The sequence below is a fragment of the Chiloscyllium plagiosum genome, unplaced genomic scaffold, assembly GCF_037043375.1.
Source record: "Chiloscyllium plagiosum isolate Xiang-an unplaced genomic scaffold, Cpla_swu_hap1 HiC_scaffold_48, whole genome shotgun sequence".
Taxonomy (NCBI): domain Eukaryota; kingdom Metazoa; phylum Chordata; class Chondrichthyes; order Orectolobiformes; family Hemiscylliidae; genus Chiloscyllium; species Chiloscyllium plagiosum.
In genome coordinates, this window is record NW_028270186.1 from 24,077,929 (window position 1) to 24,105,500 (window position 27,572).

At 48.7% G+C, this 27,572-nt stretch overlaps 1 long non-coding RNA gene across 1 annotated transcript in view; it reads right to left on the reverse strand.

Moving 5' to 3' along the window:
- LOC148135754 (uncharacterized) overlaps nucleotides 1-23,842 on the reverse strand; it is a 66,464-nt gene extending 42,622 nt beyond the window's left edge. The window contains exons 1-5 of the long non-coding RNA XR_015754963.1: nucleotides 23,726-23,842; nucleotides 22,628-22,743; nucleotides 15,015-16,402; nucleotides 3,939-4,075; nucleotides 1,788-1,916 (exon numbers count right to left, since the gene is read on the reverse strand). This is a non-coding gene — a long non-coding RNA (uncharacterized LOC148135754). The remainder of the gene's footprint in view (nucleotides 1-1,787; nucleotides 1,917-3,938; nucleotides 4,076-15,014; nucleotides 16,403-22,627; nucleotides 22,744-23,725) is intronic.
- Between the last annotated feature and the right edge of the window lie 3,730 nt (nucleotides 23,843-27,572).

Genomic DNA, 27,572 nt, shown 5'->3' on the forward strand with positions numbered 1-27,572 from the left:
GCTCAAAGGTAAAAGAGTGGTGGTGGAGGGTTGTTTTTCAGATTGGAGACCTGAAACCAGTGGAGTGCCACAAGGATTGGTGCTGGGTCCTCTACATTTTGTCAATTACATAAATGATTTGGATGCGAGCATAAGAGGTACAGTTAGTAAGTTTGCAGATGACACCAAAATTGGAGGTGCAGTGGACAGCGAAGACGGTTTCCTCAGATCTGGAACAGGTGGGCCAATGGGCTAAGTGGCAGATGGAGTTTAATTCAGATAAATACAAGGTGTTGCATTTTGGGAAAGCAAATCTTAGCAGGACTTAGACGTAATGGTAAGATGCACGGGAGTGTTGCTGAACAAACAGACCTTGGAGTGCAGGTTCATAGCTCTTTGGCAGTGGAGTCACAGGTAGATAGGATAGTGAAGAAGGGATTTTGTATGCTTTCCTTTATTGGTCAGAGTATTGAGTACAGGAGTTGGGAGGTCATGTTGCGGCTGCACAGGACATTGGTTAGGCCACTGTTGGAGTATTTTGTGCAATTCTGGTCTCCTTGCTATTGGAAAGATGTTGTGAAACTTGAAAGGGATCAGAAAAGATTTACAAGGATTTTGCCTGGGTTGGAGTGTTTGAGCCAGTGGGAGAGGCTGAACAGGTTGGAGCTGTTTTCCCTGGAGTGTCGGAGGCTGAGGGGTGACCTTACAGTGGTTTACAAAATTATGAGGGGTATGGATAAATGGATGATAGGATAAATAGACAAACTCTTTTCCCTGGGGTTGGGGAGTGCAGAACTAGAGGGCATAGATTTAGGGTGAGAGGAGAAAGATATAAAAGAGACCTAAGGGGCAACTTTTTCACACAGAGAATGGTACGTGTATGGAGTGAGCTGCCAGAGGATGTGGTGGAGGCTGGTACAATTGCAACATTTAAGAGGCATTTGGATGGGTATATGAATAGGAAGGGTTTGGAGGGATATGGGCCGGGTGTTGGCAGGTGGGACTAGATTGGGTTGGGATATCTGGTCGGCGTGGATGGGTTGTTTCCATATTGTACATCTCTATGACTCTATGACTCATGGGGGTTATAGAAATAAACTGCGTGGTTGCATCTGGGAGGAGATTAAAGGCATAGAGGTTTGCAGTTTCTGAAGGAAATTACATGAAGCGGGACCAGCAGAGTTTACAGAGACTGAGTGCGTTTTAGAGACAGGAAGAGTTCATAGTCATCATTAGAAATGTAGAAACCAATTTATGAGAGAAGCAGAGTCACTCTGCTTTGTGTCCAGAGACAAGGAGGAGTCTAACAGCTGGTGGAGTTACGAAGATACAGAACTTTTTTGTTGTCGTGACTGGAAGGTTACAGAGATCATGAAGGTAATAGGAGTTCAAAAAAGTCACAAAGACAGGGAAGTTTTTCAGGTCTGGAAAGGGCTACACTGACAGGGATGGCTTAAGGAACTGACAAGTTGTTTTTCACAGTTAAGGAGAGATGTGACAGAACCCGGGATTAAAGGCAAAGGCAGAAACTTGGAGAGTTTTACTGATATGAGGAGCTTACAGGGATAAGCAGGATTGTAGGGGCTGATAGAGATAGGGGAAGTGGTATCGATGAAACAGACAGCAGAGATACTGACAGACATAGGGAGGGTTCTGTGGAACAGATGAATTTACAGACAAGATGGTGATAATGAAGCCTGAGAATTTTCTCATGTTCCTTGCCCAGCATTGTTCCTACATCATGCCCTCAGGGTCTGAATTAAAGTCCACTAACTCCTCCCTGTGCTGTTTACTGTGAGTGATCTTACCGGCTGCAGGATTTACTGAAGGCTCCAGATCTCACTCTCCATCTCTCTCTGGCTGACCAACTGTCTTCAATGTGGTGATGGACGAGACAGGAATTGGGAATTCTGTTGAGTCAGGGACATCAGGAATACCTACAGGAGTCAGAGAAGTAGACAGAATGAAAAATTACATTGATGCAATGAAGGTTACACATGGAGAATGGCACTGAGTCCCACAGAGATCTGGAAATTCCCAGTCTCCATCCATGGCCTGTGCAGTTGCTTCCCTCTGGAGTGGAGAATGCTGTTGGCTCAGGATCTGGAATAGCTGGAAGAGCGAGAGACACTGACAGAGACAGCAATTAGACCCACACAGTGAGGGATACCACATGGAGAGAGACAGTGATATCAGCAGAATGCAGGAATGTATCAGGATCACACAACGGGTATTATCAGAAGTGGTTCTGACCAGTGAGCACTGCTACCAGTACTCAGGGAGGACTGAGCTATTTTATTGGGATAGGCTCCTCTGGTACCAGATTATGCAGTGTGTTATAAATGGACACAGATGAGGAGGGGGACAGGTCTGAGGTGAATGGAAATTCCCAAGTCCAAAGAGAAAGGTTGAAATATTGGAACACCATGGAGATGTGAATGAAGACCAAAAGAAAGAAACAGTAAGGGACTGAGTTTAATTGAAATATGACATTGTCAAACAGATTGGTGACAGGAAATTATTGGTTAAAATAAAGTAAATGCCTTTTCTGCCCCTCACAATTCCTCATACACCACAAGTGACATCACTTCCTGAAGAAGGGCTAATGCCCGAAACGTCGATTCTCCTGTTCCCTAGATGCTGCCTGACCTGCTGCGCTTTTCCAGCAACACATTTCCATCTCTGACATCACTTCCACCCCTCACATCATCGCTGATGTCACACACGCAGTGATTTCCACGCTCCCCCACTGCCGTGTTTGCCACCACTTCCGCCCACATCAACGCTACTCACCTGCATTCTGCTGACACCCCCCCCAGGTCCCGTCACCATCCCCGCCCCCAGAACCCTGAGGGGAACACCGCCCCTGCTCATGACTCCATCCCCATTCCCCCTAACACCACACCCACTCCAGTTACAGGCTCCATCGCCTCCTCTACATTGGGGAGACTGGACACCTCCTAGCGGAGCACTTTAGGGAACATCTCTGGTACACCCGCACCAATCAACCCCACCGCCCTATGGCCCAACATTTCAACTCCCCCTCCCACTCTGCCGAGGACATGCAGCTCCTGTGCTTCCTCCACCACCACTTCCTTACCGCCCAACGCCTGGAGGAAGAACGCCTCACCTTCCGGCTCGGAACACTTCAACCCCAGGGCATCAATGTGGTCTTCACCAGTTTCCTCATTTCCCCTTCCCCCATCTCACCCCCCTCCAGCCTTCCAGCTCAGCACCACACTCATGACCTATCTCCCTTTCCACCTATCCATTCCACCCTCGCACCCCCATCCCCACCCCCATTCACCCATTGTACTCTTTGCTACCTTCCTCCATCCTCCACTCTGACCTATCACCTTCTTCCCCACCCCATTCACCTATTGTGCTCTATGCTACTTTCTCCCCATCCCCACTCCCCTCTCATTTATCTCCCCACTCTGCTGGCTCCCGGCATCTGTTCCTGATAAAGGAAACATCAATTTTCCTGTTCCTGGGATGCTGCCTGACCTGCTGAGCTTTTCCAGCACCACTCTAATCTAGACTCTGGTTTCCAGCATCTGTAGTCCTTGTTTTTACCTTATTGGAGGAGCAGACTACTGAGGTAAGGCATGTTGTAGACACTGAAGCAAGTTACAGCGATAGGGCTGGTAGTCTGGAATGCAGTACATTTCAAGTATGTGGAGGGAGTATCGGGAAGGGAGGAGGTTACAGCGATAGGATCTGTTATAGGAATTAAATATTATTGAAGACACTGGACCACAAGACATGCCATAGATACACTGTTGCAGAGTAGTGAGTTTTAATATGACAGAACTTACATTGGGGTGGTGATTGAGCCTGGAGTCTGTGTGTGTGTGTACTGTGCTCCCCCTCCAGCACTGTATCTATGTCATGTTGTGTTAACAGATGTTTGGAGCCCTCTCATTGTTCTTTGCTCTGTGCACTGTGGGTGACCTTACTTCACTACAGGATTTATTGAAGGATCCAGATCTCCTTTCCCTTTGTCTCTCTCTGGCAGACCAACTGCGTTCCATGTGGTGATGGACGATCCACCCAGCAGCTGGGAAGGCTATTGAGTCAGGACTTTCCTGAGTAACTACAGGAGACAGAGAAATAGACAGAATGGGAAATAAAACAGATGCAGTGAGGGTTACACATGGAGGATGGCACTGAGTTCCACAGAGGTCTGGAAAATGGAGCGATATTAAGTAATAGTCCCAGATTGCTGGAAGGTGTCAGGATCACACAATTGTGTCGGAAAAATGGGTTTAGCTTCATGATGCCCTGGTATCAGTGCTCAGGGATGAGCACCCAGTGAGCAGGCGAAGTGATGGCCGAGTGGTATTATTGCGAGAGAATGTATCCAAAACCTCAGCTCATGTTCAGGGGAGGCAGGATTGAATCCCGCCATCTGAAAAGGAGACATTTGAAATCAATAATTTTAAAAATAATAATTAACAATCCACAAATAAGTATGAAACCATTGCTGATATACAACAAATCCAAACACTTGTCCTTTCGAGAAGGACATCTGCCCATCGTCACGTGGTCTGCACAACATCCCCACAGCAAAGTGTTTGCCTCTCGATTACCCTCTGAAATGGCCGAGCACGTTACTCAGTTCAAGGGCTTCTAGGACAGGGGAAGAAAGGCTGGTCAGCCAGAGACTCACACATCCCATACCTGATTTAAAAATCTATTAGGATGGTCCCCCTGGAACTGTGCTGGGACCAGGGTCCTGGCCAATCATGTCGGTAGGTTTATGGACAGGGCATTAAACTGACAGAGAGGATGCAGGTGAAAGGAGCTTTCCAAATCCAAATAGAAAAGGTGAAGCAATGGAACAGCATGGGAATGTGGCTGAAGACAAGCAGAAAGGAACAGGAAGGGATAGAGTTTAACTAAAATTGTACATCAGCGAATAGATTTGTGACAGAAAATTGTGGTAGAGAGTATGTAATTTTTTTTTGAATGGACAACGTTGCTGCAAAAAGGTCAATGGATTTGTGACACAGAGATAAAAGAGATTTAGACACCAGGGAGACATGGATACAGGGTGAACAAAAATATTCAGTGGTTCAGTCTTGTGCAAACTCAGGCAAAATGGGTAACACTAACAATAATGGTTAACAAAGGCATTACAGAGAAAGCATTTGGCCTCAGATCATGAAGTAGCGTCAGTCTGAATGTGAATACTTGCTACTACTTGCCAAGGAAACAAGCAGCAGAACAGTTTTAGCCACTGAACAGCATTTCATTGCTCATCACTGCATTACACAGTAACTCATTGGATTTTTTTAACAAAGGCATTGTGATAAGTTTGGAAAACTTCAATATTTGTATAATCTGGGACAATCACACGGTCAATATTAATATTGGAAGAGGATCTTGGTTAATTTTTTTCTCAGTGTTTCTTTGAAAAACACATTGTGCAACTGTTAAGGGACATAACTATCGCAGAGCGACCGTGTAATGAAACTTAGTGAATGAGTAATGTCACCTGCAGAGATCCTTCGGGAAATTGTGATAAAGTGCAGTTTAAATAAATTTAAAGTATTAAAGTGAATCACAGAAAGGACAAGCTACAACTAGAAACAAAAATAGCCAATGACATGAGTTTGAGATGAGAACTGACCAAGGGAAACAGGCGAAACAGACTGAAAAATGGACAGTGGAAAACATTTGAAGGGACAATGCAACATACTCAACAAAAGGACAATCAATTGAAACAATAAAAACCTCAGCAAGAAATTCCCACTGGTCCCTCACTCAGGACAAAAGGAATCATACTAGGTCATGAGGCTGAGAAGATCACCAAAAAGTACTTAAAATCCTGAAGTGAGAGAATGTTTTAGGAGTAAATGTTAATGGATTGCAATGGGTCTGCTCGCAGGAGGAGGGTTGTGGGAAGGGGAGCCACGGTCAGGGTTCATTGACACAATAGGAACAGGGAGATGTGAAGGTGCTGGAGGTGGTGAGAGTGTTACAGAGAGTGGTCAGGGTGTTACAAAGCCAGGACGGATTGCTACAGCTGGAGGGGTTTGCAGAGGTAGGGAGGGACATAGGTATTTTTATTTATTCATTCATGGGATGTGGGTGTCACTGCCTGGAACAACGTTCTTTGACCCCACTGCTAATTACCCAGAGGGCAGCTCAGAGTCAGCCATATTGCTATGGGTGTGTAGTCAAATGTCGGCCAGACCAGGTTAGAATATTTAATGTCCTTCCCTAAAGGAGGTTAGTGAACTAGATGAGTTCTTCCTACTAATCAACAATGTTTTAATGGTGGCCTCACCAATGTCTTTTCCAGCCACAACATGACATCCCAACTCTTACTCTTAACGCTCTCCCGAATGAAGGTAACCATCCCAAAGACCTGCTTCACCAGCCTGTCTACCTGTGACACCACTTTCAAAGAACTGTCTACCTGCATCCCTGGGTCACTGACTGACAACACGACCCAGGGCCCGAACATTAACTGTACAAGTCCCACCCTGGTTTGTTTCACCAAAATGGAACACTTCACATTTATCTAATTAAACTCCATCTGCTATTCTTCAGCCCCCTATCCCAGCAGTACTGTTCATCCTGTTGTATCATATATAACCTTCTTCACTGTCCACTTTACCACCAATTTCAGTGTCACCCAAAACAATTACTTACCAGGAAACCAATATTCCCATCCAAACCATTTATCCAAATGACAAACACCAGTGGACCCACGACACCGCTGGTCACATGCCTCCAGTCGGAAAAACAACATGTCTCCCACCACTCTGTCTACAACCATCAAGCAAATGTTGTGTCCTGTTCACTAGCTTCTCCTGAATGCCATATCCTTTATGCAATGATCTCGATTTATTACCCAGTTTACCAGACCGAGCATAGAACACAGAACAGTTCCGCCCAAGAACCTTCAGCAATGATTTCATGCCAACCTTTTACCCGACTGTAAGATCAAACTAACCTACATACCCTTCGTTGTACTATTATCCATGTGTCTGTCCAAGAGTCTATTAAATGTCCTAGATGTGTCTAATGTTACTACCACCATTGGCAGTCCATCCAACCACCTACCATTCTCTATCCTCTTATCCATCCTCCAATCACCTTAAAATTACACCCCCTTGTAATAGCCATTTATGCCATAGGAGGAAACGTCTCTGACTATTCACTCACTCTGTGCCTCGCATCACCTTGTTCACCTCCACAAAGTCACCCCACCCCCTTCTTCACTCCAATGAAAAAAGCCTTAGCTCCCTTCACCTTTCTTCGTAAGAACTGCCCTCTATTCCAGGCAGCATCTTGGTAAATCTCCTGGGTACGTTCTCTAAAACTTGCACATCCTTCCTGTAAACAGGGGACCAGAACTGAACACAATATTCCAAGTGTGGTCTCACCAGGACGCTATAAAGATGCAGTAAAACCTCACGGCTCTTACAGTCAATCCCCTTCTAAGGGGAGCCAATGCAACATATGCCTTTTTAACAACCCGACCAACGTGCGTGGCGATTTTGAGGGATCTATGGACACGGACCCCATGATCGCTGTTCCTCCACACTGCCAAGTATTCTGCCTTTCACCCTGTATTCTGTATTCAAATTCGACCTTCCAGAATGAATCACTTCACACTTTTCCAGATTGGACTCCATCTGCCACTTCCAGCCCAGCTCTGCGTCCTGTCAATATCCCATTGCAACCTACAACAGCCCTCCACATTCCCCACCACGTCACCAACCTTCATGTGATTGGCAAACGTACTAACCCACTCTCCAACATCTACATCCAAGTCATTTACAAAAATCACAAAGAGCAGAGTCCCAGAGCCGATTGTTACAGAACACCACTGGTCACTGAGCTCCAGGCTCAATACTGTCCATCTGGTGCCACCCTCTGTCTTCGCTAGGCCATCCAATCCTGTATCCAGACAGACAGATTTCCCTGTATCCCAATTTTCCTTCTTTTCTGAATGAGCCATGAACATATTCTGCTATATCCTCAAAGAATTCAATAAGGTTTGTGAGGCATGACCTAACCCCACACAAACCCATACTGACTGTCTCTAATGTAACTATGGTTTTCCAAGTAGTCATAAATCCTGTCTTTAGAGTCCTCGCAAATAATCTGCACACCACAGACATTCGACCAAATCTGTAATTCCAAGAATTCTATCTCCGTAACATGGCTCGGACTTTACAAATCTTCCCTCCTCTGCCATGTTCCCCAGAACGGCACTGGAGGGTGCTGAGGCTTACAGAGATAGAGAGGGATATCAGGACAGGAGGATTTTGCAGACATTAGGAGGAGGGTTGCAGTGCCAAAAGGAGGCTTCAGTAGTTGTGAGGTTTCATGGTGATGAAGGCATTTGAGGAGGGAGGGAGGGAGGATTGTAGGGAAATGAGGGGTTTCACAGTTTAGGTGTTTTGTTAGGGCTGCAAGTGGTTACTGAGTTGGGGAGGGTGTAAAGCACTGGTGGATATTACAAAAACATGTAGTTTTGGTTGCAATGCAGAAAGAGAATTCAGGAAGCTGGAGAGTATGGGATCTGAACGAGGTTACACAAATGGGAAGAGTTGTCAGGAGTGGAGGTGTTTACAGAGACAGCAATGGTCTGATCTGGAGCAGAGGACCCAGATTGGGAGGGATGTGGGGACTGGAGGTGGTTTCACAGGAAGGGAGGACCATAGACCCACAGGAGGTTACAGAAATGTAGAGAGCTGTAGGGTTGACGGGCTCATGGAGATGGGAATGTTGGCAGGGATGGAGAAGTTTACAGGGATCACGATGTTTGTAGGCCAGGGCTGGATCACAGACAGGGACTATTTTAGGGAGCTGAGCAGATTACAGAGATAAAGTTGTTTGTATCGACTGGAAGAACAAACAGAGATATGCAGGGTAGTCGTGACTGAAGATGTTTATAGACATAGGAAGGCTTAGGTTCTGGGGGTTATGGAGGCTGTGGATTCTGGATTACTTTTCAGAGACTGGGATAACAATTTTGGTCAGAAACAGTTTCACAGATAAGGGAGCATAGCACAAACAGGAGGAAGTTGCAGGGAGGTTGACGTTTAAACAGATAGTGGTGTAAGAACTGGACAAGGTTATGAAGATGGGTAGATAGTGAAGACACAGGAGGAGCTTACATTGACAAGGGGGTGATAGTGACAGGAGGGTGTTAAATAGATAGTGGGTTTTGTCGGGACTGGATTGGGAGAGGCACAGGCATGGAGTGAGTTCGACAGATCAGGAATACTGCAGAGACCTGAGAGGATTACACTGATAGGAATGGTGGTCGGGTCTCCACAAACTGTTGGTGTTTAGGGACTGGAAGAGACTTGGTAGATAGGGAGGGATGTAAGAGCTTATGGAGAGTGGAAGAGTTGGAGCAATTTGCAGAGGTAGGTTTCTCAGACAGGAGTAGGTTATAGATAGTGAGGGTTGTGTGGTCTGAGTAAGTCAAAAAGAGGAGATTATTCGCGTCTGGAAGAGGTTACACTGACAGGGACAGTTGAACAGACTGAAGCAAAAGGCATGGAGAAGGTTACACAGATAGGGAGGTGAGTAGGGACTGAAGGTGAATACACAGACATGGAGGGTTGTATTGTTAGACGGAGCTGAGAGGGATAGGGACTGGTGTAGGGATTTACACAGATAGGGAAGGTTGTGTTTTTGGAGAAGGTTACACTGATACAGACAGTGTTAGGGAGTGTTTAGTGAACTACAGAGGAGCTCAGAGAGAATGTATTATGGGGAGTGGAGGAGATTACAGACACAGAGATGGCTGTCGGGTTGAAAAGAGCTTCTACAGATCCTCAGTGCTGTAAGACTGGAGGGAGGTTATAACAGTGAGTGTTGCCAAGAGTTAATTACATCACTGATATAGAGCAGGTCTCAGCACGTAACTGTCAAAGGGAAGTTGAGTCGGTCCAGATGAGTTTTCAGAGATACAAATGTTTATGGGAGTTTCAAGAGGGAACAATGATTGGGAGTGCTGTACCAAATGGTAATAGTTATAGGGAGGGTTCTAAAAGCAGGAAGAGGTGACAGACATATCGATCTTTGTAAGGACTGGAGAAGCTTACATCGCCAAGGAGTGTTTTAGAGTCTGGAGGAGATTACATTGTTCAGGAGAATATTGGGGATCAGGCAAGGTGTAAGAGACGGGGATGGTTGACAGGGCTGGACAATAACCTGATTAGAATCGCCATCGGGTGCAACCAGGCCATTCGGCCCAACCAGTCCATTCCTCTGAAGAGCATCCTACCCAGACCCACCCCTCTACCTGTACATTAAACCCTGCATTTCTCGTGGTGAACTTATTTAAACCACACATTTCTGAATACTACAGTCAATTTATGATGGCCAATCCACTGATGGTGCAAATATTGGACACACACACACAGCAAAGGAGCGACACGCAAACACATACAGTGAGGGAGATACCTGCAGACACACAGCGAGGGAAGGGCGCGCGCGCGCACACACACACACAGTGAGGGGAATACACGCAGACACACAGCGAGGGAAGGACATGCACACACACTGTGAGGGGGATACACACAGACACACAGCGAGGGAAGGGCACACACACACACAGTGAGGGGGATACACGCAGACACACAGCGAGGGAAGGGCACACACACACACACAGTGAGGGAGATACACGCAGACACACAGCGAGGGAAGGGCACACACACACACAGTGAGGGGAATACACGCAGACACACAGCGAGGGAAGGGCACACACACACACAGTGAGGGGAATACACGCAGACACACAGCGAGGGAAGGGCACACACACACAAACACACACAGTGAGGGAGATACACGCAGACACACAGCGAGGGAGGGACGCACATACACTCACACAGCGTGGGAGGGACACACAGGTACAGTGAGGAAGTGACACACACACACACACACACACACAGTGAGGGAAGGACACGCGCATGCGCAAGCACACAAACACAGACACACACAGTGAGAGCGGGACACGCACACACACAGCCAGGGAGGGACATGCACACACAGCGAGGGAGGGACACACACACACACGGAGGGAAGGACATGCACACACACAGCGAGGGAGGGATATACACAAACACACAGAGCGAGAGAGGGACATGCATATAAACAGCAAAGGAGCGACACACACACAGGGAAGGATGGACAAGCAGACACACGGTGAGGGGGAGGGCATGTGCACAGAAATGGAGAGGGTGCACGCACACACTGAGAGAGGACATGCACAGACACAGCGAGGGAAGGACACACGCACACACAGCAAGGGGGGACAGGCACTCACACAGCAAGGGGCAACGCGGACAGCAAGGGGCAACACAATGGTGGGGATATGCACAAAGAGCAAGGGAGGGACACACACACAAGGAACGGACACACACTCACACAGCGAGGGAGTGACACGTGCACACACAGCAAGAGGCGCACACACACGCACAAAGCAAGGGAGGGACACGCACACATAGACACTACACACAGCAAGGGAGGGACACACAAACACAGTGTGGGAGTGACACGCATACACACACACACACGCAGCGAGGGAAGGACACTCACATACTTTGTAAAACGGAAACACATACTCAGAGCAAGTGGGGACATGCACACACAGTGAGGGAGGGACACGCACATGCGCAAGCACACAAACACAGGCACACAGCGAGAGAGAGACACACAAATGCACGGCAAGGGAGGGACATGCACACACACAGACAGCAAGGATGGGACCACACATGCAGAGCGAGCGAGGGAGAGACACACACACATACACATAGCGAGGGGGCGACACATGCGCACACACAGCGAGGGAGGGACACTCATATACACATCAAGAGGGACACATACTCAGAGCAAGAGGGGAACTCGCGCACACAGCGAGGGAGGGACATGCACGCACAAACACACAGAGCAAGGGAGAGAAGGACGTGCACACACACACAGCGAGGGAGGGGCACACACACACACACAGCGAGGGAGGGACACACACACACAGCGAGGGAGGGACACGCTCACACAGCGAGGGAGGGACAAACACACACACACAGCGAGGGAGGGACACGCACACACACAGCGAGGGAGGGACACGCTCACACAGCGAGGGAGGGACAAACACACACACACAGCGAGGGAGGGACACGCTCACACAGCGAGGGAGGGACACGCTCACACACAGCGAGGGAGGGACACGCTCACACAGCGAGGGAGGGACACGCTCACACACAGCGAGGGAGGGACACACACACACACAAAGCGAGGGAGGGACACACACACACACACACAAAGTGAGGGAGGGACACACACACACACACACACACAGTGAGGGAGGGACACACACACACACACACACACACACAGTGAGGGAGGGACACACACACACACACAGCGAGGGAGGGACACACACACACACACACAGCGAGGGAGGGACACACACACACACACAGTGAGGGAGGGACACACACACACACACAGTGAGGGAGGGACACACACACACACACACAGTGAGGGAGGGACACACACACACACACAGTGAGGGAGGGACACACACACACACAGCGAGGGAGGGACACACACACACACAGCGAGGGAGGGACACACACACACACAGCGAGGGAGGGACACACACACACACACAGTGAGGGAGGGACACACACACACACAGCGAGGGAGGGACACACACACACACAGCGAGGGAGGGACACACACACACACAGCGAGGGAGGGACACACACACACACACACACACACTGAGGGAGGGACACACACACACACACACACACACACACTGAGGGAGGGACACACACACACACACACACACACTGAGGGAGGGACACACACACACACACACAGAGCGAGGGAGGACACACACACACACACACACACACACACACAGCGAGAGAGAGACACAAACACACAGCCAGGAAGGGACATGCACACACAGTGAGGGAGGGACACACACAAACACAAACATACACACAGAGCAAGAGAGGGACATGCGCACACCCAATGAGGGGGGACACATGCACACACAGCGAGAGAGGGACACGCACACACAGCGAGAGAGGGACACGCACACACAGCGAGAGAGGGACACGCACACACAGCGAGAGAGGGACACGCAGACACACACACAGCGAGGGAAAGACATGCACACACACACGCACAGCGAGGGAGGGACACACACACACACACAGCGAGGGAGGGACACACACACACACAAAGGGAGGGAGGGACACACACACACACAAAGCGAGGGAGGGACACACACACTCACAAAGCGAGGGAGGGCCACACACACATACACACACACACACACACAGCGAGGGAGGGACACACACACACACAGTGAGGTAGGGACACACACACACACACAGTGAGGGAGGGACACACACACACAGTGAGGGAGGGACACACACACACACAGTGAGGGAGGGACACACACACACACACAGTGAGGGAGGGACACACACACACACAGCGAGGGAGGGACACACACACACACACTGAGGGAGGGACACACACACACACACTGAGGGAGGGACACACACACACACACACACACAGAGGGAGGGACACACACACACACACAGCGAGGGAGGACACACACACACACACACACAGCGAGAGAGGGACACAAACACACAGCCAGGAAGGGACATGCACACACAGTGAGGGAGGGACACACACAAACACAAACATACACACAGAGCAAGAGAGGGACATGCGCACACCCAATGAGGGGGGACACATGCACACACAGCGAGAGAGGGACACGCACACACAGCGAGAGAGGGACACGCAGACACACACACAGCGAGGGAGAGACATGCACACACACACGCACACACACACACACACACAGCGAGGGAGGGACACACACACACACACACACACACACACACCCCGAGGGAGGGACACACACACACACACACACAGCGAGGGAGGGACACACACACAGCGAGGGAGGGACACACACACACACACACACACAGCGAGGGAGGGACACACACACACACAGCGAGGGAGGGACACACACAGCGAGGGAGGGACACACACATTCACAGCGAGGATGGGACACGAACTCTCACAGCGAGGGAGGGACACGCACACTCACAGCGAGGGAGGGACACGCACACTCACAGCGAGGGAGGGACACGCACACTCACAGCGAGGGAGGGACACGCACACTCACAGCGAGGGAGGGACACGCACACACACAGCGAGGGAGGGACACGCACACACACAGCGAGGGAGGGACACGCACACACACAGCGAGGGAGGGACACGCACACACACAGCGAGGGAGGGACACGCACACACACAGCGAGGGAGGGACACGCACACACACAGCGAGGGAGGGACACGCACACACACAGCGAGGGAGGTACACGCACACACACAGCGAGGGAGGGACATGCACACACACAGCGAGGGAGGGACACGCACACACACAGCGAGGGAGGGACACGCACACACACAGCGAGGGAGGGACACGCACACACACAGCGAGGGAGGGACACGCACACACACAGCGAGGGAGGGACACGCGCACACAGCGAGGGAGGGACACGCGCACACAGCGAGGGAGGGACACGCGCACACAGTGAGGGAGGGACATACACACACACACACACACACACAGCATGAGGGACACACAGCAAGAGCGATGCGCACACAGTGAGAGGGGAACATACATACACACATATTCACACGCGAGGGAGGAACACACAGACACACAGTAAGTGAGTGATATGCATACACACACTTACAGAGCGAGGGGAGGATATGCCCACACACTGCAAGAGGGGCACACACACTCACAGCAAGAGGGGCACACACACACAGCGAGGGTGGGACATGTGCTCAGAAAGCGAGAGGGGACACTCACACACAAACACACACACACAGCGAGGTGACACACACACACAGTGAGGGAGGGACAAACACACAGTGAGGGAAGGGGACACACACACAATTACACACACACACACACACAAACACAGAACACGTGCACACACAGTGATGTGTCTCCTCGGACGTGTAATCGTCCAGCTCTCACTCCAGTCTGCTCCCTCACAGGGTCACCGTCTGTGACTCCCAGGTACAACTAGGCCTCGATCCTCAGTGCGGATTTATATTCTCCCAGGTGTGAGTCAGCCTCAAGCTCCTGCTCCAAGTTGCTCCCTCACACGGTCACTCCCTCTGTGACTCGGTGCGGATTTCGAACCTCCTGCTCTGCTTTTTATCCAAATCCAAGTCCCAGCCGGCCTTGACCCTCGCTGCTGATTTATATTCTCCCGCTCTGTGCTGTTCGCTCTCAGGGTCTCTCCCCTTGTGCTCCCAGGTAATGGTTGGCATCAAACCTCAGCTGCGATTTATAACATCCCATTCCGCACTGCTCTCTTACAGGATCGCCGTTGTGCCTGGAAGACAGTGGGAAAGAGGAGGATTAGACAGAGCAGAGGGTGTTACAGTGATTGAGGGAGATGTAGGGGATGAAACAGGTTGTCTGGGGAGCTAGGCAGACCTGCAGTAACTAAAGAACGTTACTGGAGCGAGAGTTGCAGACACTGAAGAAGGCAAAGGAAATTGACAGATGGTGGCTTGTTCATGACCGAGCTTTGTAGAGTCTAAAGGGCTTCAAAGTTTGTGAGAAGATATGTAGCTCGGGTGCTCATTGTTGTGGTTCTGTTCGCCGAGTTGGGAATTTGTGTTGCAGACGTTTCGTCCCCTGTCTAGGTGACATCCTCAGGGAGCCTCCTGTGAAGCGCTTCTGTGATCTTTCCTCCGGCATTTATAGTGATTTGCATCTGCCGCTTCCGGTTGTCAGTTCCAGCTGTCTGCTGCAGTGGCCGGTATATTGGGTCCAGGTTGATGTGTTTATTGATTGAAACTGTGGATGAGTGCCATGCCTCCAGGAATTCCTTGGCTGTTCTCTGTTTGGCTTGTCCTATAATAGTGGTGTTGTCCCAGGCGAACTCACGTTGCTTGTCATCTGCGTGTGTGGCTTTTAAGGATAGCTGGTCGTGTCGTTTCGTGGCTAGTTGGTGTTCATGGATGCGGATTGTTAGCTGTCTTCCTGTTTGTCCTATTTAGTGTTTTGAGCAGTCCTTGGATGGGATTTTGTACACTACATTGGTTTTGCTCATGCTGGGTGTCAGGTCCTTCGTCCTGGTGAGTTGTCTGAGGGTGGCTGTTGGTTTGTGTGCTGTTATGAGTCCTAATGGTCGCAGTAGTCTGGCTGTCAGTTTGGAAATGTTCTTGATGTATGATAGTGTGGCTAGTCCTTTGGGTTGTGGCATGTCTTCATTCCGTTGTCTTTCCCTGAGGCATCTGTGGATGAAATTGTGTGGAGTTTGACCCCACCCCACAGCTCACCAATAGGATAAACAACACACTGAGAAACCTACAAAAAAAACAGACAGATAACCAGGTTTGACCTACAGAGAATGAAAACTGAAAGCAACAACACCGCCAGATTCTATGGCCTACCTAAAGTGCACAAACCAGACATCCCACTCAGACCCATAGTATCACTACCTGGGACACCATCACACAAACTGGCTAAAGAACTACAGCAGAAACTGAAACACCTGATCAGCGGATCCAGCCACTCTGTACAGTCAACACAGGAATTCTTGGACATCATCAGAAATATACACATAGACAAGGAAGAAACTATGGTCTCATTCGATGCAACGGCACTGTTCACCTCTATCAACAAAACCCTAGCCAGAGAAACAATAGCCAACCTGCTGGACCTACAGAACAGACAACAGGACATTGAACCTATCAACAAAGACGGCATAGTCAAACTACTGGACCTGTGCCTCACAACACACTTCACATTCAACAACCAAATATATGAACAAATCAACGGCACACCCATGGGCTCACCTATTTCTGGACTCATAGCAGAAGCGGTAATACAAAGATTAGAACAAACAGTCTTACCGCAAATTCAACCCAAACTCTGGGTCAGATATGTGGATGACACCTTTGTAATCATTAAAAACACAGAAATAGAGAAAACACACCGGATCATCAACGCCACACTCACAGGAATCCGATTCACTAGAGAGGAAGAAAGGGGCAACCAACTCCCATTCTTAGACGTGATGGTACAGAGAACACCGAACGGAGAATTCACCACTAAGATAAACAGGAAAGCCACACACACAGACCGAGTCCTAAACTACGAAAGCAACCACCCCAACACACACAAAAGAAGTTGCATCAAGACACTGTTCAAAAGGGCCACAACACACTGCAGTACACCAGAACTGCAAAAAGTGGAAGAAGAACACCTGTACAATGTATTCGCCAAAAACGGATACCCCCGCAATTTCATGAGGGATTGTCTGTATGGCTTTGCTAGACGACTGTCCTCTGATATTGATGAGGGCCGTGCAGATGATGTGGTTTATATGGAGTTCATTAAAGTCTTTGACAAGGTCCCACACGGAAGGCTGGTCCAAAAGGGAAGATCCCATGGGATCCAAGGCAAGTTGGCAAATTGGGTCCTCAATTGATGGAGGGTTGGGTTTGTGATTGAAAGCCATTGTCCAGCGGTTGTACCACAGGGATCTGTGCTGGAATCATTGCTGGCTGTTACGTACATTAATAACTTGGATATCAAAGCAGAAGGAATCATTAGTAGGTTTGCAGATGACATGAAAGGTGAGGGTGTTGTCCACAGTGAGGGGGATGGTCTCAGGCTGCAGTTTGATATCGATCAGATGATAAACTGAGCAGAGTAATGGCAGACAGAGTTTACTTCTGATCACTGTGAGGTAATGCACTGTGGCAAATCTAATAAACGAATGATATACATCACGAATGGTAGGTCCTCCTGGAATACTGAGGAACACAGGGACCTTGGTGGGCAAGTCCCTGGATGTCTGGAGGTGTCAGCACAGATAGACAGGGTGGGGAATACACCTGAACTGGGAGCAGGAGAGCGACCCACATCCTGGTGGGGAACGTTGCTGGAGCTGCTCGAGAGGATTTAAACTCGTCTGGCAGGGCTGTGTGACCCCAAAGAGTCGTAAGGTCAGAAAGAAAGTTGAGGCTGGTACAAATGTTCAAGAGAGCAATAGAAGTAGACAAGGCAGGCAAGAACATAGCAGACAATGAGGGAAAACTGGTGGATTAACCTGCAGTTATTTCAATGCAAAGGGCCAGACAGATAAGGAAGATGAACCCAGAGCATGGATGGGATCATGGGACTGGGATACCATAGATATTACAGAAACATAGCTGAGGGAGCAACAGGACCAGCAGCTCAATGTTCCGGAGACAGATGCTACAGGAAGGATAGAACAGGAGGCAAAACAGGAGGAGAGCTGGTGGTTTTGATTGGGGGAAACATCCCAGCAGTACCTAGAGGGAGTATTCATGCAGGATCGCCCAGTTAAGCGATATTAGTGGAACCGAGAAATAAAAATTGGCCATTAGTTTTCTACGGTCGGACTACAGCAATAGGCAATGGGAGATGAAGGAGCAAATATGTCAAGAGGTTTCAAATATCTCTTAGAATAATAGGGTTGTAATGATAGGGGATCTTAACCGTTCCAAACCTGGACTGGGCTTTTTACTAAGCTAAGCATTTGGATGGAAGGAATTTGTTAAGTGTGTTCCAAAAACTCCCAGTCATTATGTAAGTGGCCCAACTGGAGAATGGGGCTAAACCTGACCTCCCCTTGGGAAACAAGGTCAGGACCGGGACTGAGATGTTAGTGGGGGAGTACTTGGGAAAGTTACCACAATTGTATGAGTTTGAAAATAGCGATGGAAAAGGACAGGCCTGGTCCACAAGTTCAAGTTATTCAATGGAGCAAGATAGAATTAGACATGAATATTTAAAGTAGATCTGGGGAGGCTATTTGCAGATAAAGGGAAGTCTGGCAAGTCGGAATATTTTAAAACTGAGATAAAAGGAGTGTTTAGCGCCAGCGTGTTCCTGTTAGTGTGCAGCTCAATGCTGACTGAATTAGGAAACATTGGCTGAGTTTCGAGGCTGTGGTCAAGAAAAAAGGGGTCACATGTCAGATATAACTGGCTGACTCAAGGGAATCCCTTCAGGAGCATCGGGGCTGTAGAAATACACTTAGGATGGAAATCAGGAATGTAAAAAGAGGACATGAGATAGCTTTGGAAGAGAAAGTTAAGGAGAATCCAAAGAGACTCTACAAGTGTATGAAGAGCAAAAGAAGAGCTCGGGACAAACCTGGTATCCTTAATGATCAATGAAGCCAACAATGTGTGAAACTTCAAGATCCAAAACAAATATTTCACTTTGGAACTTACTGAGGATAAAGACTGGGGCGCTCAGGGAACTAAACAGTGTTTGGCCTGACTGCTATTGGAATACTGTGTGCAATTCTGGTCTCAATGTCATCGGAAGGATGTCGTGGAACATGAAAGGGTTCAGAAGAAATGACCAAAGATGTTGCCAGGGTCGGAGGGTTTGCGCTTCAGGGAAACGCCTGAATAGGCTGGGGCTGTTTTCAGTTGAACATGGGAGGCTGAGGAGTTAACCGATAAAAGGTGTTTAAAATCATGATGGTCATCGACAGGGTCAATAGACAAGGTCATTTCCCCAGGCGAGGGAAACTTTTCAAAGGGATCTAAAGGACAACTGGCTCTCGCAGAGTGGATGGAATAAGCTGCCAGAGCAAATAGTGGAGGCTGATAGAAATACATTTAAAAGGCATGGGGATGGATGTATGAATAGCAAAGGTTTAGAGGGATATTGGCAAAATTGTGGCAAATGTGACTAGAAACGCCATGCAGGAGTTAGTCCGAAGGGCCTGTTTCCGTGCTGTACATCTCTATGACTCAATGTCTTGAAATGAGTCCACATTATAGAAAAGGAGCTGCTGGAGGTTTTAAAACACAAAAGTAGATAAATCCCCAGGACCTGATCAAATGTATCTCAAGACATTGTGAGAAGCTGGTGAAGGAATTGTAGGGCCCCTAGCAGAGATATTTGTACCATAGAGAGCTATGTGTGATAGGCTGTTAGACTGGAGGGTGGCATTGTGGACAGTGAAGAAGGTTTTCTGAGATTACAAAGGGATCCTGATGAAATGTGTGAATGGCTGAGAAACTGTAGATGGAGTTCAATCTGAATAAATGCAAGGTAATGCATTTGGTACAACAAACACGGGCAGGGCTTATACAATTAATGGCAAGACCTACAGTGGTGTTGTAGAACAGAGGGACCTCAGGGTTCAGCTACATAATTCTTTGAAGTTTGCAACATGGAGAGACAGGATAGTTTAAAAAAAGGTGCTTGCCTCACTTGCTTCCATTGCTCAGTCCTATGGATATCGGAGTTGTGAAGTCATATTGAGATTATACAGGCCATTGGTGAGTCCTCTTCTGGAATACTGTGTCCAGTTCTGGTCGCCCAGTTATAGGAAGGATATTATTAAGCTGGAAAGGGTTGGGAGGAGATTTGCTGGGATGTAGCTGGGTATGAAAGGCTTCAGTATAAAGAAAGGCTGAATAGGTTGGTATTTTTCACTGAAACCTGAATGTTGAAAGATGACCTATTAGAAGTTTATAAAATCATGACGAGGATAGATAGAGTTAATGGGAGTTGTCTTTTCCCATGGACAGGGGAGTCTCAAGACAAGGCACTACGTTTTTAAGTTTAGAGGAGAGACATATAAAAAAAAGACATGAGAGGCACATTGTTACACAGAGGGTGGGTTGTGTGTGAAATGAGCTTCCCAAGGAAGGAGTGAACATGGGGACAATTACAATGTTCAAAAGACATTTGGATTAGTACAGGAATAGGAAAGGTTTGAAGGGACATGATCCAGGAACAGGCAGGTGGGATGAGATCCGTTTTAGAGTATGGTTAGCGTTAACCGAACAGTGCGGTATGACTCTGACTATGATAATAATGTGGTGTCATCAATTAAGAAAGGCTGCAAGAGAAAGCCAGGGAACTACAGACTGATGAGCGAGACATCATGGTGGGTCAGTTGTTGGAGGTCATTCTGAGAAGTAGGCCTTACATACATTTGTAAAGATAAGGCCTGATTACGGACAGCCAGCATGGCTTTGTGCATGGGAAAACATGTCCCACAAACTTGACTGGAGTTCGCTCAAGATGTGACCAAAAAGATAGACAAAGACAGAGCAACAGACGTTGTTTCTGGCTTCCACAAACCCTTGTTCAGGTTGTAGCATGATACATTGGTTAGTAACGGTAGATAACAAAGGATCAGGGAGAGCTTGCCAACTGGATACAAAATGGGATGACAGTGGGAGACAGAGGGTGGTGGGAGAGGGTTGTTGTTCAGACTGGAGGCCACTGACCAGCAGTGTGCTGTAAGGATTGGTGCTGGGACCACTGTTGTGCACCATTTACATAAACAATCTGAGTGAAAATATAGGAGTCCCTGTTAGTATGTTTGTGGATACCAAGATTAGTGAAAGAGTGGGCAGGGAATATAGTTATCGAAGGGGATGTTAATCAACTGGGCCAGTGGGCCAAGGAATGAAAAATGGAGTTTAATTCAGATGTTGGATTTAGTCAAGACAAACCAGGGAGGACTAACTCAGGTAATGGTTGGGCCCTGGACAATGTTGTAGAAAAGAGAGACACCAAGAGGTGCAGTTACATTGTTCCTTGGACTGGCATCACAGGGCGACAGGGTGTTGAAAGCGGCAATTGGCACACTTGTCTTCATTGGTCAGAGCATTGAGAACATGAGTTGGAGATATTGGTAACACTGTCGTCAATATTTCTCCTGGGCAGAGGAGGCCACGGGGTGACCTTATAAAAGTTTATGAAACCATGTAGGGTCTAAGTAAGGTGAATTGCAAATGGTAGGTGAGTCCAAAGCTAGAGGCATAAACGTGAGGCGAGAGAGCAAGGATTTAAAGAGGGAGCTGAGGGGCAACATTATCCACAGAGGATGGTGCATAGACGGAATGGACTACCAGAGGAAATGGTAAAAACAAGTACAATTACAACATGGAAAAGACACTCTGGCAGGTACATGGAGAGGAGAAGGTTTGAAGGGATATGAGCCAAACACAGGCAAACGCGACTCATTCCATTTAGGAAACCTCGGCCGAAGAGTCATGCTGCACAGAAACAGACCCGATGTCTCCAGTTATTGGAGGAGGAGACTATCGAGACAAGGCATGTTGTAGAGACTGAAGCAAGTTACAGCGATACGGAAGGCCATCTGGATTGGAGGTTTCAAATATGTAAAATAATTGGTGAGAGGGGAGGAGATGACAGAGATAGGAACTGTTATAGGAGTTAGAATGATTGAAGACACTGGTCCTCAATACAAGCCATAGATACAGTGTTGGAGAGGGAATAGGGAACAGAAAGATCCCAGGCAGCATTACCACCCTCTCGTGGGAAGCCTGCTTTCCCCTCAGTTGTTCTGACGTCCCTAAGAAAGCACAGGCATGGACTGATAACTGGGAACTGCCGATGCTGTCTCATTACAACAAAACTTGCAGCAGGCTTGGTGATTGAGCCTGGGGCGTGTCTGTACTGTGCTCCCCCTCCAGCACATTCTCTATGTCATGTCTTGTTAGCTGATGGTTGGATCCCCCTTATTACTTTCTGCTCTGTGCACTGGAATGATCTTACCTGGGACCAGGATTTATTGAAGACTCCCAACCTCCCTGACTTTGTCTTTCTGGCTGACCAACCATCGTCCCAACCAGCAGTTGGCAAGCCTATTGAGTCAGGAACTCCATGAGTACCTGTAGAAGACACAGAAATAGGCAGAATGGGAAATTAGACTAATGCTTTGAGGGTTACACAAATAGAATGGCACTGAGCCCACAGAGATCTGGAAAATCCCAGTCTCCATTCCTGACCTGTGCTGCCTCATCTCTCTGGAGTGGAGAATTCTGTTGGCTCATGATCTGGAGTAGCTTCAAAAGTGAGAGACGGTGACAGAGGCAGCAATTAGACCCACACAGTGAGGGATACCACATGGAGAGGTACTGAGTCACATCAACAGAGTGCCGGGTCAAACAATTGTGCAGGAAGAAAGGGTTTTGATTCATGTTACACTGGGATACACAAACTGTGAGCAGGCGAAGTGATGGCCTAGTGGCAGTATTGTGTGACAATTTATCCAGAAACTCAGCAAGTGTTCTCTGGACACAGGTCCAAATCCCACCATTGCAAATGATTGAATGTGAAGTAAATGCTTCAAAAACGATGTAATTAAAAACCTGCAAGTGAGTATTAAACAATTGTTGATGTTAAGAAAAATCCATCGGGTGCATTCCTGTCTTTAGTGAAGTAATCTAAGGTGGGACTGGGATATCACAGGTATTACAGAACAACAGCTGAGGGAGGGACAGGACAGACAGCTCAATGTCCCAGGGGACAGATGCTGCAGGAAGGACAGAAGGGGAGCTGAGAGAGGAGGAGAGCTGTTGGTTCTGACTGGGTGAACCATCCCAGCAGGACTGAGAGAGGATATTCCTGTGGGACCGCCCAGTGACGCTGTGTCCGTGGGATTAATCAGTAACAATGGGTCTTCCCTTTCCTCTGATTGTTCTACAGACCCCGAGAGCCCCGCCCTCCTGCACCTTGACCTTCTCAAGATGGCGGCCCTGAGCGCTTCCTCTTCCCTCAAACAAATGGCGGCCGTGACCCTGGGCCGCTTCCCTGATCAGAGACCGCCGCCTCCTTACCCGGGCCTGGAGGGTCTTTATCGGGTTTTTATACCTCTATCCAGGACTTGTGAAATCTCTCAAATCCTTTCTCCCAGCGAGGCTCCCACACACCGGCTCGGAGCGCCGCTCTCTGAAGCCGATCGCAGCCGCTGCCGGAGAAAGCAGCTCCATGTCGCTCTCTCTCTGTGCCCTGATCAATGTGACACTGCGCATGCTCCACATGGAAACTAAACTGCGCGTGCGTCTGAGATTATCAGTGAGTTTATAGAGAATATTCATATCTGCACAGAATCATGGGTGAAATATAAGTCATTAACAATTGCTCTGTCGAGTTACAGTCATTGAGATGATTACTATGCAAATAGATTATTCGGTCCAACTTAACCATATTAGCCAGGTAAGTAAATTACCAATCGTTCTGGGAGTTTGAAAATAAGTTTCTTACTCGAGTTGTGTAAACCGACCTGTGAATTATTCACGCCGACCTGTGAATTATTCTCAGCTCGTCCCCTACACTATTGCAAAATCACCCATGTGTTTATCGAAGGATTGTTTAAATCTCCCTAATGTACGTTATCAGATTTACATCTCAACTATTTCTTAAAAATCTCACATTGATTCATGGGAGAGGTTTAATGCTCCACTATGTAGTGTGAATGATCAATCCTGCAAAATAGTTGGCTTTCTGGCCAATCCTGAAGCGTTCACTCCCCGAGAATGCGTTGGCCCCGCTCCTCACTCACTCTGGTTGGCGGACCGGCCGCTGCTCAGTCCTCCGGTTCCGCCCCTTCCTCCCAATTGAGGAGTTGATTCAGTCGCGACTCAGCAGGCTAAGGGACAAGGGAAGTTAGAGTCGATGCCTTGTGATGTGGTGAAAATATCCCGAATCTTGGATCGAGATGCCTGAGTTCATTTCACAGCTTTATTAAGAAAAAACAAGGGAAGGCAGGAACAGAGTAAAAACAATAGAATATGCAAACAATGTGGTGGGGCTCTCAATGCTCTGGTCATTTTAGTCTTTACCATGTGTTTCAGGGCCCCAGGGCATCCCAGTACAGACTGTAGCCACTCCTCCTTGTGCACAGCCAGATACCACGATTGTGGGGCAAAGTGATGTGGTGGGGTACAGATTCTGGATTAGTGGTTCTAGAAGAGCACAGCAGTTCAGGCAGCATCCGAGGAGCAGTAAAATCGACGTTTCGAGCAAAAGCCCTTCATCAGAAATAAAGGCAGAGAGCCTGAAGCGTGGAGAGATAAGCTAGAGGAAGGTGGAGGTGGGGAGAAAGTAGCATAGAGTACAATAGGGTGAGTGGGGGAGGGGATGAAGGTGATAGGTCGGAGATGGAGTGGATAGGTGGAAAAGAAGATAGGCAGGTAGGACAAGTCAGGACAAATCACGGGGACAGTGCTGAGCTGGAAGCTTGGAACTGGGATGAGGTGGGGGAAGGGGAAATGAGGAAACTGTTGAAGTCCACATTGATGCCCTGGGGTTGAAGTGTTGCGAGGCAGAAGATGAGGCATTCTTCCTCCAGGCATCTGGTGGTGAGGGAGCAGCGGTGAAGGAGGCCCAGGACCTCCATGTCCTCAGCAGAGTGGGAGGGAGAGTTGAAATGTTGGGCCACAGGGCGGTGTGGTTGATTTGTGTGGGTGTCCCGGAGATGTTCCCTAAAGCGCTCTGCTCGGAGGTGTTCAGTCTCCCCAATGTAGAGGAGACCGCATCGGGAGCAACTGATACAATAAATGATATTAGTGGATGTGCAGGTAAAATTTTGATGGATGTGGAAGGCTCCTTTCATGCTTTGGATAGAGGTGAGGGAGGAGGTGTGGGTGCAGGTTTTGCAATTCCTGCGGTGGCAGGGGAAGGTGCCAGGATGGGAGGGTGGGTTGTGGGGGGGCGTAGACCTGACCAGGTAGTCACGGAGGGAACGGTCTTTGCGGAAGGCGGAGAGGGGTGTGGAGGGAAATATATCCCTGGTGGTGGGGTCTGTTTGGAGGTGGCGGAAATGTCGGCGGATGACTTGGTTTATGCGAAGGTTGGTAGGGTGGAAGGTGAGCACCAGGGGCGTTCTGTCCTTGTTACGCTTGGAGGGGTGGGGTCTGAGTGCGGAGGTGCGGGATGTGGACGAGATGCATTCGAGGGCATCTTTAACCACGTGGGAAGAGAAATTGCGGTCTCTAATGAAGGAGGCCACCTGGTGTGTTCTGTGGTGGAACTGGTCCTCCTGGGAGCAGATACGGCGGAGGCGGAGGAATTGGGAATACAGGATGGCATTTTTGCAAGAGATAGGGTGGGAAGAGGTGTAATCCAGGTAGCTGTGGGAGTCGGTGGGTTTGTAAAAAATGTCAGTGTCAAGTCGGTCGTCATTAATGGAGATGGAGAGGTCAAGAAAGGGGAGGGTGGTGTCAGAGATGGTCCAGGTAAATTTAAGGTCAGGGTGGAATGTTTTGGTGAAGTTGATGAATTGCTCAACCTCCTCGCGGGAGCACGCGGTGGCGCCAATGCAGTCATCAATGTAGCGGAGGAAGAGGTCGGGAGTGGTGCCGGTGTAATTATGGAAGATCGACTGTCTTACATAGCCAACAAAGAGACAGGCATAGCTGGGGCCCATACGTGTGCCCATGACTACCCCTTTGGTCTGGAGGATGTGCGAGGATTCAAAGGAGAAATTGTTAAGGGTGAGGACCAGTTCGGCCAAATGAATGAGAGTGTCGGTGGAAGGGTACTGTTGGGGACGTCGGGAGAGGAAAAAACGGAGGGCATGGAGGCCCTGGTCATGGCGGATGGAGGTGTAGAGGGATTGGATATCCATGGTGAAGATGAGGCATTGGGGGCCGGAGAAATGGAAGTCTTGGAGGAGGTGGAGGGCATGGGTGGTGTCTCGAACGTATTTGGGGAGCTCCTGGACTGGGGGGATAGGACAGTGTCGTGGTAGGTAGAGATGAGTTCAGTGGGGCAGGGGCATGCTGAGACAATGGGTCGGCCAGAGTGCTTAGGCTTGTGGATCTTGGGAAGGGGGTAGAACAGGGCAGTGTGGGGTTCCCGGACTGTGAGGTTGGAAGCTGTGGGTGGGAGATCTTCTGAGGTGATGAGGTTCTGTATGGTCTATGAGATGATGGTTTGGTGATGGGGGGGTGGGGTCATGGTCAAGGGAGCAGTAGGAAGAGGTGTCTTTCAGTTGGCGTTTGGCTTCAGCGGGGTAGAGGTCAGTGCGCCAGATTACCACTGCACCTCCTTTATCTGCTGGTGAAATGGTGAGGTTGGGATTAGAGCAGAGGGATTGGAGGGCTGCGTGTTGTGACGGTGAGAGGTGGGAGGGGGGTCGACAGGTTGAGGCGGTTAATGTCCCGTTGGCAGTTGGAAATGAAGAGGTCGAGGGCAGGTAATAGGCCAGCACAGGGTGTCCAGGTGGATGCAGTGTGTTGGAGGTGTTTCATCCAACGTATTAGAGTTATAGCATTTCCAGTCAATTTTGGGGAAGTTAAAGTCCCCCATAATGACCATCCTATTACTTTCACTCCTATCCAGAATAATTTTGCTAATCCTCTCTTCCACCTCCCTGGAACTCTGCGGAGGCCTCCTTCATCAGGTGATTGATCAGCGTCGCTCCGAAAGCTAGTGCGCTTCCAATTAAACCTGTTGGACTATAACCTGGTGTTGTGTGATTTTTAACTTTGTACACCCCAGTCCAACACCGGCATCTCCGAATCATGAGAAAAATAAACTAGCACAGATTATAAAGACAGATAGCAAAATTTTATATTGAATGAGAAAAGAGTGGCCAAAGTAAATGTTGGTCCTTTGGAAAATGAGAAGGAACATTTAATTATGTGATATCACAGTGGAGGACCCTAATACCTTGCCAATAATTAGCAAAGAGACAAAGATAGGTGAGGATTTG